This window comes from Papaver somniferum, chromosome 1 (assembly GCF_003573695.1).
Source record: "Papaver somniferum cultivar HN1 chromosome 1, ASM357369v1, whole genome shotgun sequence".
NCBI classification, from domain to species: Eukaryota; Viridiplantae; Streptophyta; class Magnoliopsida; order Ranunculales; family Papaveraceae; genus Papaver; species Papaver somniferum.
The window spans coordinates 158,183,345-158,195,242 of NC_039358.1; the positions used below are offsets into that span (position 1 = coordinate 158,183,345).

At 34.9% G+C, this 11,898-nt stretch overlaps 1 long non-coding RNA gene across 4 annotated transcripts; it reads left to right on the forward strand.

The window, feature by feature from the left end:
* The first annotated feature begins 1,157 nt into the window (after positions 1 to 1,157).
* LOC113305504 lies at positions 1,158 to 3,988 on the forward strand. Of its 4 annotated transcripts, XR_003338508.1 has the most exons (4): positions 1,158 to 1,293; positions 1,390 to 1,996; positions 2,465 to 2,573; positions 2,663 to 3,988. It is a non-coding gene; the product is annotated as an uncharacterized LOC113305504 (long non-coding RNA). The 4 variants fall into 4 exon arrangements; XR_003338507.1 differs by having other exon boundaries at positions 1,390 to 2,573; XR_003338506.1 differs by having other exon boundaries at positions 2,465 to 3,988.
* Positions 3,989 to 11,898: the final 7,910 nt, after the last annotated feature.

Sequence of the window (11,898 nt, forward strand, 5' to 3'; positions counted from 1 at the left end):
AAAAATATTTGAAAATGGGCACGATAAAACTGGTTACATCCTGCCTATTTTTACATTTTTGTCCATTTAAACAGTATCAAAATCTAATTGTCCATTTCACCCAGGAATTGTTGATTTTGGTTTTTTCAACTAATTTTGTGATCAGCAAAATCATGATTTAGGTTTATTGATACCTGTCGCCATTTCATTTGTTATTTGAATTAAACTACTTATTATCAAATTACTCCGGAAAATCAGAGCCCTATTTGATTGAGCTATAAGCCTATGACTAATTAAGTAAAAGTTTGTGTTTTTTTCTTTTTCATTAAGGCCTATAATGGTTTATGTCATTTACAAATGATAAACGGCCCGAAAATAGGATATATTTGGACGATCAAAATTGAATTGCATTCTGAATAATTCTTCCAATTAACTTTAACTTTTCCTTCAAAGAATTTCGTATCACATCACATTCTCCTTCTAGGGTAAACAAAAATAGGCAATGAAACATGGCGTACTTATGCATGTGATTCTTAAGCTTTAGGAAATAATCAAAAGTTTTTCCAATTAGAGAATCCAAAACCAATGTGAGGCCCTCAAAAATACAACCATCAAGTAAATAAATTTGTTTTATTTAACAAAACTCGTGGATTCATAGGAAGAACAACAAAAAATGCGCACTGCACATTATTCCTCTCCCACACAATCCTATTACGTTTCTCGTCCACACCAAAAGGGAACTACGTAATACGGACCGATGGATTCAATATACCAAAAAAACAAAAAAGGAAAATCAAAAGAGTCGACTCGAGGTAGATCTCCCCTTCTTTAAAACACTAAGTCATATGAGCTCCCACGTCGGTGAGTATGACACTTCCTCAAATTAAATTAGATAAAAGCTTTCACACAGAGCAATTCTGGAGAGGACAAGTGGCGGAACTCTATTGGTTAAACATTAAAAATTGGATTACACTCTGCTTACACCCTACATTTAACTGTCGTTTGTAACATCGTTAGCGGAAACGTGGGTATACGACATTTATGTGTGAATTTACACCTAACTAATAACTTATACTTGGTTTACACCAAAAACTTAACTGGACGTTAGGTAGGTAGACAATACTTACGTGAAAACTAACACTGTCATCTCAGGAAAGAAAATTCTTACTGATTTCGCACGAAGTATGAAATTATCTTCTTTGGTCTCTGCCGCACCTCTTCCTCTCTGTGTTCTCTTTCTCTTGGGTTTTTCTTCAATTGAAGAAAGTTGGGGTTTCGATTGGAGAGGATGAAGTTGATTTGCTGTTTTTGGAGGTGATTATGGAAACCCCTCTAAACTCTACCGTGATTTTTTTACAGGGGAATTGACATGTTTTTTTCTTTTTTTTTTTTTTTTTTTTTTTGATTCAGGAAGCAAATTACAATCACAAAAAACAAGCTTGCTCAAGGTATGTAACCTTACTGACATTTCTCTTACTGATAGATTAAATAGGGCTTAAATAGTTGTAGTTATCTTGGATCTTAATCTCTTTAACAATGGTTGCCATGACTATTATCCATCTGTTTGTACAAAGGCCTGAGTGAATGACCAGTTTAGCTTCTCCTTTTGTTCACTGAACCGAGCTCTTTCTTTTGTGAGGCCACCACGTTGTTTACCCGGTTTGCTTGAATCTCCACCAGCAAAACAGGTGACTGGGTCCATACACATGGGTTTTCAATTTTTTGTTTTACTAACCTAAAAGTTGAATGTACAACTAAAAATTGAATGTACAAGGAATAGAAGCCTTTTACAAGTAATCTCCCTAAAGAAGCCAAAAAGATACTGAACAGGGAAATCAATAAGGAAAGAACAGTTTAAGCACATATGGGCCAAAAAGGAATGCCGTTGCAGTAAGACTTGATGTTTATCTGTGATGACTGTTGCGGATTGCATTAGAAGCTTGCATTTAAAGTGGAGGATGAGATTAAGGACATGATGGCTGGTGGCGATGGAAATTACATTATTGCAAGACAAATGGTAGGTGTGATTTTATGTGATTATGTTTTTTATTTTTGTATGTAGTACTCTAGGTCCCCAATCAAAGAAAAGGGTGCATTTTAGAATTACTTGAATACATGTTCTTTGGTGGGATGATTTTGATCATTATCACCAGCTGCTTAAGACATTAAGGTCAGTTTAATATACACCTGACAGTTGAACTGTCAGTGAAAAGTTTCTACACCCTGATAACTATATAAGGGGAGTTGAGCAGACCTAATTATTTTTACTTCTTAGCACTTGCTTCAAGAGTTTATGTCTTTAACAAAATGAGTTCAAAGAGCAACAAATCTCTTACTTTCGACATATGTTCTGATCTCATGGAAAGATTCTTTGAAACTAGAAACTGAATTTGTTTACAGCTTGAAGTTGACAAGAAAAAAAACATGAACCCGTGTCATGTTATCTACTGACTTATTATCTATTATATTGCTTGATTTGTTGCAGCAAATACGCTCCAAACTGGCTGAACTGATCTAAGCTATGTGGCTTATCTATTCCACTGCACTTAAAGTTTTGAATCAATAAAGAAAACACATACTTACCACTGGATCAAGTACATAAGAGCATCTTCATTTTTTGTAGAAATAGAAATATGCAACCTGCTAGAATTTCTAAATTAAACTGCTGTATTTTTTTCCACAGATACACTATAAGAGCATCTTCAGTGGTAACTTGGTGTGCATCTTATGGAGCGCAGGTTGTTGTATTTCTAATTCAGGTTGTTATGACAGGTTGGAACACTTTCAATTCTTTTGGAACACATACTACGATTAAGATCAAACTACTTTTATTGGAGCACAAGAATAGTAACAAGTCTGTTCTCCATGTCAACTAGGAACATAATAACTAAATCACTGCTCACTAAAATGTGATATAACTGAAGAGTATTCATAATTCATAGATTCAGATGGTTCGTTTTACAATAGATTGTAGTGAATTTGCTTAACAGTTGATATTTAAGTGCGACTGGACAGAACAAGGGGTAGCACTATAAGCTAGAGAAAAACACTAATGTGTCTGTGTATAGGGCTTCAGCATGGATCCAAGTTAAGTGTCTTACATCTTTTGACTCAGATTGGAAGCCATCCAAGAAACTGCAGTGTAGGATCCATTGTTTTTCTTTGCAGATTCGTCGATCTTTATGTGCCCCTTCTGCTTTTTGAGGCTCCCGTTGTTAGGGTTATAACGTTATGTTTCTTCCTCTAGCAATCTGTCAGACTGTAAGCTCACATCCTTCATTCATAGTGTAATTGTAGGTACACCAAATTGAAACTATTATGCCAAAGAGTAACGAATCAATCCATTCATAGTGTAATTGGCGCACACACGTCCAACATTACCACTGATGCTATCCGAATAATATCGGTTGCTATATGCTTCCGAGAGAATTCTTAAAATGAATGAAGTAGTCTATTTGGACTAACATATGGCATAGATACTCTAAATGCGCATCATTTGTAAGTTTGTGAAGCGATGTAAAAAAAGACACAAGTATGTGAATAGTTTGACCGTGAAAACCCTCTTTGTTATATTCGAAATATGGATCCATTCATAATTGCTCCTTCCATTGCTTCATATAATGTTGTCATGTTTACATTATCGTTGGCAGTACCTATGAGAAGGTAATCAGTAACCCCTACAAACACATTAGGTTCTTTTTTTACTTAACTATTTAGCTGTGTTGTGCTAACTTTAATCCTTCATTGCATTATTTTTTGTAGGTGTTGTTCCAGTGATATTTGCTTAGCCAATGGTTTTCACTACCGCAAACGTAACATGCATATGGCAGCTAAACTGGGGTTGCTCTAAGTTGATCACTGAATTTCTCAAAACAAGCGTAATGTGTTTGTGGGCTTACAATATTGGTCTTCCGAGTATTAAGCTAAATTGTCCCAAGGTTGTGTAAGGTTGTGTAATTCACGAATGATGTATAACTTAATGTCAGAATTTAGTTCGTTATCTTTTTTATTTGGTCCATCTGAGTTATGAGCGTTAGACTACAACCTATATTCAGTTTCAGTGATTTTTACTGTACACATAACAACCCGTGGTTTATAGCATAGCGCCCGTACATAAGTTTCTTAGTAAGCCCAAAATAATATACTTAAGCGAGTGCAAAGCACGGGCAAGGAACTAGGCCCTTCGCCCCGCCAAACCGAATAAAAATTGCATCTGGACGGCGTGAGGGGAAGCGAGTCATACCAAATCAAAAATCCTAAACGACGGGGCGTGGGGAAGCCGAACCATACCAAATCAAAAATGTATCGCGACGAGGCGGGACGGAGTCCAGCGAGACCAAATAAAAAATGCACGGTGACGGGGCAGGGCATCTTTTTCTTTTAACCATCTTTTCGAACTCGGTCTTTATTAAACAAAGATTTAAAAAAAATGTACCAAATTATAAATCGTAAGTGGCGGGGCGAGACGAAGCCGAGCCAAACCAAACCAAAAATGGATCACGACGAGGCGAGGCATCTATATGTTTTAACCATCTTTCCGAACTCTGTCTTTATTGAACAAAGATTAAGAAAAAATTGTACCAAATCAGAAATTCTAAGTGGTCGCCTCGCCACACCAAATCAAAAATGCATCGCGACGGGACGGGGCAAAGCCAAGCGATACCCAAATTAAAAGGCATGAAGGAGCGTGGAGAAGCCCATCACACCAAATCAAAAATATGGTTAAAATAAAAAAAAAATGACGGTGGATGGTTTCCGGATCTGCCCGATGCTTAGCACGGGCACAAAATCTAGTGGTACCTTAAAACTGGAAGGTTCCGGTAACAACCGTAAGTATTAACTTCTGACAGTGAAAAAGAGGAATCAAAAGCTATTTTTCTAAATAAAAAATCGTTTACACCATGACGTTTTGATGTGTTAGGAAAACATATGCTAATCTGTGTGAATTGTACGTGTGCTTTTCAAAATCATGTATAGTGTGTGTGTCAGCTGCAGGTAACAGTTTGTGTTTGGGTAAGTAACCTGCTGTGCCAGTCATTAATTTCATGTGGTTTAAATTGTCAACATTTGAGTCTGTGTCTGTAATGAAAAACAAATGATCTGAAATTAAATTGTAAGAAACCAGAGAAGATTGTCTAACGACACTCTATCTTCTAACATGGTATCAAATACCGTTTCAACATCCTAATCTTCAAATTAAATTTTTCCAAACTCATCTTCAATGGCGAATTCTGATAAACACATCCTATTAACATCCAAACCTCCATCAAAATTGTCTGCAACTAATTACCCTCTCTGGAAATCTCAGATCGCTCCATTACTACGCAGTTACAATCTTCTTCGATTTGTCGACGGTTCCTTTCATTGTCCTATAAAGTATCTTCGACGAACATCACTGCTGGTGCTGTTATTCTAAGTGCTCCTGATTTCATTGATACTGATCCTGAGAATGAATTTGTCTCTAATCCGGCATACAATTATGGGGTAAATCAAGACTCTGCTCTTTTATCATGGTTATTTTTTGTTTGCACAGAAGAAATTCACTCTCGAGTTATTGATTGCACTTTTTCTCATGATATCTGGAATAGATTAGAACAAAATTACAATTCAACTACTAAATCTCGTCTATTACAGCTTAAAACTAATTTTGATTGGCTAAAAGAAGAGTTCTGACTCGATGTTAGTCTATTTTAATAAGGCGCATTCAATTTCACATCAATTAGCTCAAATTGATAGGGTTGTTTCTGATGAAGATTTAGTAATTCATATTCAAGGTTTGCCTTCTGAGTTTAATTCCTTTAAAACCTCCATATGTACTTAACAACTCAAGAATGACAACCTTATTACTTCCTCAGAACTTCTAGGCTTATTGTTGTCTGAAGAAGCTAAAGTTACTGCTGAATCCAAACTTGATCTTACCACTGCTTCTGCTAATGTGACACAACCATAAAAACCTTCTCCCAATTCACATCAGTTTGATCACCAATATTCAGGGTCCAATGCTTATCCTCCCAATACTCATACCTACAATGCTTATCCACATCAGTCTGGTACATCCTATTATGGTAATCAATCCTGGTACAATTCTTCTCCTCCTGCCAATTATGAAAGAAATAGTAACTTTGGATTTAGAGATAATAGAAATGGTGGTAGATTCAGGGGAGGTTTTCGAGGTGGAAGAAATGGTGCCATATTTGGTCATCCAAGCAATTCCGATAATTTCTTTCCTCATTCAAGATATAATAACTATGTTGAATGTCAACTTTGTAAGAAACCTGGTCATATGGCTCATGAATGTAGGTATAGATATGCACCTAGTGATAACTCAATGATGCAAGCTTACTATACTTCTTCTGATTCTCATGGTGATGTATTTGATAACTACTGGTATCCTGAACTTGAGGCTAATCTGTATAAACTTTACGTGTGCTTTTCAAAATCATGTGTAGTATGTGTATGTGTGTCAACTGCCAGGTGAAAATTTGTGTTTGGGTAGGTAACCTGCTGTGCCATTCATTAATTTCAGGTAGTTTAAATTGTCAACGTTTGAGTCTGTGTCTGTAATGAAAAACAAATGATCTAAAATTAAATTGTAAGAAACCATAGAAGATTGTCTAACGACACTATATCTTCTAACACGATGCCTACTACAACTACCATGAATGACATGTTTTAGTGTTTAAGTTTAAACGATAACAAAGCCATGACCGCTAAAGAGGGTACTAGTTTATTGGAGAGGGTACAAAATTTCATATATGACAAATGCAAAGAATGTTTTGTGCTATATGAGATTTGATATCTTCCTCGGTAAACTGGTACCCCTATTAGCAATGTAGAATAAAGTTGTTATGTTAGCTAGTTAGTTTGAGGTTTATCTCATTCATTTGAGGCTCGTCACTAAAAGATAAAATTGAGTCATTTTGATTAAATTTAAAAACCCATTAACCACTAATTTTCGTTAATGACAAACTTACTCCTGAATAAGTATGATTAATTTGGTCGCTAATAGATATTTAATCTTGTTAACCGAGAAATCAACTAACTTTAAATTATCACCTAAATTTGAAAAAGATTTTTTTTTCGTAATAACATCAACCAAGAATTAGTGGATGTTCACTAGTGGAAAATGAGGTTTTTCTGACCCACATCCTCGACCCTCAATGGCGGTCAATTGACCATGGACAGGTCAAGACGGTCCAAGATTTAATAAAAATTTGGAAAGCATTAATATTGGTCGTTTAATAAAAAATTTAATTACCATTTTATCCTGACTCGCGGACCCTTTCTTTGACCGGTATTATATGTGGTTCAATTTTCTAAGAAGGCATTCTCCCATCACCCTTATCTCTTCATCTCTCTACCATTTCTTTTCTCTCTCTCTCGGAACCACCAGAAGAAGAAAAAACTATTTTATTCTGATGAGATACCAGAACGAATCGACCTTCTTGAACCTAAAGATCGACATGATTTCTATCAGATATGATAAATCTAAGATTGATAAATCAAACAACCTTCATCTATCTATCTATCTTCACTTTTTATCTGTCTCTCGAAATATTTTTTTGTTGTTGCTGCTGCTATACTTCTACTTGAAACAAAAATTCATTCACAAGAGACCCAGATCCCCTTTTCTTCAAATCAGAAAACCCTATTTTTGTTTATTATCATTACAATCAGAAACCTTAATTTTCTCTCTGGAATATTAGAAGGTATAAACCTAATTTTTCCAGTTTCGTACTTGTCACTATTATGATTCCATAGTTATTCTATGAATTTTTATCTCTAATATCAAATTATACTTTGTTTTTTTGCAGATTTTTTAACATGTTAAACGAATGAAGATGTTCCTTACAAGGTGAGAAAAAGAAACCCTTTAATTTTCAAATCTCGGGCTTTTAATTTTGTTTCTTTTCTACACATTTTGATTTTTTGGGGATTTCTCTTTGTGCGTTGGACATAGGTGTGAATACTTTCTTACCTGAAGTATGAGAAGTTTAAGCTTTATTATTTCAGTATGAAAGTCTATGGTATGAGTGAATGATTTCAGTGGTTCAGTTTTGACTATCTGATTGAATGAGTTTTCATTTTTGAATTATATTGTTTTTGATAGACTTAATTTACCTTTTGAATGAAAACTGAAAATTGTTATTGATCTGTATTTGAAGGCTTAATGTTGGGTTTGATTTGGCTAAGTTAGTCCCTAGTACTTCTTTTGATGAAGACGAAGTTGATTCTCGGATGGCTTATGACACACATGGGATCGTCAGGTGTGTAATAGATATGTTTCAGTAACCATTTTTCAAGCACCATATTGTTTTGATTCCAGCATGAAAGGATCTCTAATAAGGAAAGAAACTGAAAGTTGTTGTCGGATTAATTTCAGGAGATGTTAGATTCACATGAAGTTCTCATATCTTCTTGTGTATTATGACATTCTAATGATGCAGGAATTGGGTGTATTATGAAGAATGGGTGAGTGAAATTTGGGGGTTTATTATTCTTCTTTTGTAGGAAACAAAAGCATATTGACTCTGTATATATAACTAAACAACATCAACTCATGATATATAAATATCCTTGATGCATATACCTTTGTTATTTGTGATGTTTTGATTAATATTTTTGTTGGGTTTTGGTATGTTTATTAATTCTTTGTTTTTATTTTGATTTCAAAGACGTGGATGACTATTTGTGAAGGACCTTATAATTTGAGTTTTTTGATTGAAATCATTTCCGTTTCATTAATGATGTCATATAGTATTTTCTACTTTGTAAAATCTCATTTGATGGGATTGTGCATGGTTGTGTTTTGCAGGTGGCAGCAGACTTAGAGATAAAGAAGTTCACATACATGGTTATAGATTTTTTCTTTTGCTTAGTGCTTTTGTATTATATTTGGGTTCATATTTTAGTTTTTTGTTCTACTAAAAGGTGGCAATGTATGGTCTTTTAGTTCTTTGCAAATTTTCCTTTATTTTTTTCATTTATTTTGTGCCATGAATTCGTTTTGAAAGGGAAACTAAGTTAATATATGGTTTTGTAGGTTATGTCCTGTAGTTTCTACGATTTTTAAAATCTCATTTGATGGGATTTTGGATGGTTGGATTTTGCAGGTGGCAGCTGAATTGGAGATAAATAAGTTGATATACATGGGGTATATATTCTTGCTTTTGCTTTAGTTCTTTTACATTATATTTGGGCTCATATCTTAGTTTTTCGTTCTACTAGCATATAGGTGGAAACGTATGGTCTTTTGGTTCTGCAATTTTCATTTGTTGTTTTTTTTTATCTTGTGCCATGAGTTTGTTTAGAAAGAGAATCTGAGTAGTTTATTGTCTTGTAGCTGATGGAAGTTGAATACTGACTTTGAGATGAATGAGCTACCTTGCCTCCATAGAGCTGGATACATCCTCCACTGGGTAAGTGACAACTTGATTATTTATTCAAAGTGCATAGTATATATTGTCTTCGTGAATAATGGGTATAAATGCTTGTTTTTTACTTGTCTTTATGTTATTTAGGCCCATATAGTACATGTGTATGTCAAAAGTTCTATGTGTTACCATTACAAAAAGCATGTACAGTTGAAGTATAAGGTACCGACATTTGGTACATATTTGAAGTAACTAAAATATGAGATTCGTAGAAGAATGTGTGCATTGAATATTAGATTTGTTAGTGGCTGCAAAAGATTCTAAGCCGACAGAATCTTTTGACATCATTGAATATTACGGCACATAATGGAAAAAATAATTCCAAATTATTGTTCCCTCCCGGTTAGGATATGTGTACAGGAACAAAATTGAAACAATTCCATGTGATGGACATAGAATACCAAATGACTTAGTGAAATTACATTTGTCTTGAAACCTTTGAGTTTGTACACCACAATCAGATTAGTTAATGATTAAAAAAAAGCATTGTAATAGTTAATGGGATTTTTACTAATTGTTCAAGCCATTTTTTAGTACCAATTTGTTGGGTACATTTGCTTTATTTTGTTTCATAAAACTTTCCTACAAGTCTATGACCATCTGGATTTAGGAACATATATGCTTCTACATGTTACAGGCTGAGGCGCTTGCATCACACCCAAATTTACTGGGGATGGAGAAGGAGGGAGTTCCTTTGCAGCTTCTGCTGCAACAGCAGTGGCAGGTGCTACTGCTGTCTATGAATTTGGTGTGGATCCCAACTTGGAACTTGAGCTTGCTCTTGCTCTTAGAGCTTCAATGGAGGAAGAGAGGGCAAGACAAGAGACTGCTGCAAGGGCAGAAGAAAAAGGAGGTGGACATGCATCAAGTTCACATGATACAACTATAACTGAAAACGATGGCAAATATGTCTCATGAAGCTAATACAGACGATTTGATGGTAGGTCTCATGCTTTTAATATTTGTATCTTCTGATTTTGAATGTGAATCACATGATAGTCAAAAATGAGGATATTATAACCTTGAGGCCTACATGCTGTCATTATAGTTGGAACTACCGTGTCTTGTTATCTTTTTCGGAGTAACTTTGAGTTTAGATTCTTCAAAATCGTAGGAAACACCACAAATTCCTTTAGTTGTGTAAAAATGTCGAGGTAATTTTGGCTCTGCACCCTTTTATTGGTTTCATAAATTCGTTCTTGCGGTGCGTCTTGTTATGCCCGACACTGATTATGAAGGAGGTAATGTGCTAGATTTAGACCTGAGTTTTCTAATGTTCTATTCCACCATTTGTGATAATACTTTTTCGTTTTCAATTTTTGCTTGTAATTTTTTCTGGTGAATAATGATGAAATGGACTGATTTTTCATGAAATCTTTGTGTAATTTCAGGTCGACGAACAACAAATGTTGCTTAATATTCCAACTAACTGAAGAAGGATCCAGACTCACTATATCTACTTGATGCAGGTGCTTGCTTTTAAAGATGAAAGGTACTATAAAGTTAGGGTAAAGACTATCTATTGGTATGCGTACATATGTAAGTTGTAACTTTTCATTTCTTTCACTGCATAGTTCAATTTAAAGGCGGTGGTGGTCTTGGTGGCTGTTGGTGGTTCATGCAGACCCACTACCACGAACATTCACTGCCACTGCCACCACCATTCGAGCTCACATTTTTGGTGGTTTGATCATTTATATAGTACCAATCTAGTATTCTCGAGACTATATTCAACAAAAATATGGAATTATTTCAATAACACTCAGATTTAGCTTACACTTACAAGACTAGATTCATCTTTAAATAGGAGCATCTTTTAAATTGTTGTGAAAACAATGGACTGCTTTTTTCTGACTTATTATATAATGATGAAATCAACTTATTTTTCTGAAATCATCGTGTATTTTCAGGTCCTGGAACGACAAAAGTTGCTTCATCCTCTTGCTAACTGAGAAGGTTCCATTTTTGCTTTCATTTTTGTTTCTTTGGCTAGTAAAAACGTTAGTCCTTGTATATTTGTCGTTTCAGTTGTTGTATAAAATTGTACTCTTTTATGTTGCTGGTTTGAGTTTATGTTTAAGAAACCATGAACTTATTTGGTCTTGTATTGTTGTGAATTAAGGATTTGAATCCTCTGTGTTAGATTATGAATTTTGCAATGAATATAATGTTTTAATGGAATGTTATTCTGAAGTTGTTAAACCAGTATAATTATTTGAGTTTCATTTTAGTTCACTCAGACTATTTCATTTCAGCCCATTCAGAACGGCTGCAGCCATCAGCCAATTCTGAATCTATTTTTTTTATATTAAAATGTATATCTACGACCGATCAAGGTCAATCCTAACACCCTGACCGTTAAAATCGGTCGTTGATAAAGGTTGTTCCGCGACCCGCAGAGCCACGTCATAGATGAAAATACGCTCAAACAGCGACCATTTCCGCGACCGTTAAAATATGTCCTTTAACTCGTATATATGACTTG